Source organism: Melospiza melodia, chromosome 2 (genome assembly GCF_035770615.1).
Source record: "Melospiza melodia melodia isolate bMelMel2 chromosome 2, bMelMel2.pri, whole genome shotgun sequence".
In the NCBI taxonomy this organism is placed as follows: Eukaryota; Metazoa; Chordata; class Aves; order Passeriformes; family Passerellidae; genus Melospiza; species Melospiza melodia.
The window spans coordinates 70,406,366-70,406,998 of NC_086195.1; positions in this window are offsets into that span (position 1 = coordinate 70,406,366).

Genomic DNA, 633 nt, shown 5'->3' on the forward strand with positions numbered 1-633 from the left:
ACAAACTATTGAAAACACAGAATGCAGCTATTCCCTTGGATCAGCCCAAAGCCTGATGCTGAGCTCACCAAGCCAGGTGCACTGGCTTTCTGTAAGGCTTCCAAACCAGACAAACTGCCCTGATTCATGAGACAGCATATTTGACATTAATAAATGGCTGGGGCAGTCCCCTTGTTTTCCAGCTTTGGCTTCATTCACACTGCAGCCCTTCTTCAGAAAGGATTCTTTGCAGTTTAAAGGACAACTCCGTTTTAGAATGACTCAGGCAAGTCTTCATGTCCCCAGACTTTTAAAATTCCATCTCTATTGAAAAGTTTTCTCAGCTTTGGTGGTATGCCTGACAGTGGAGTATATTCCTAAGATCCCAGGTGGCCTTTTCTGTTTCCAGTTTCCTCCTGTCCTCTGGGAACAAAGAGAACCCAACACTGAATTTTTATCTTTTCAAACACTCCCTAGATAGCAGATTATCTAAGATAATAGATTATCTTTCACCTCATCTAGTGTTAAACATGGCATTTATGTTCAGACTCTGCAGTCTGAACATTCCTGTGCTTTTGAGCAAGGTAATTTAGAGACTCCAGAGAACAAGGCCAGGGCTGAAGGATGAGCTGTGGAGGATTTGCCTGAAACCTG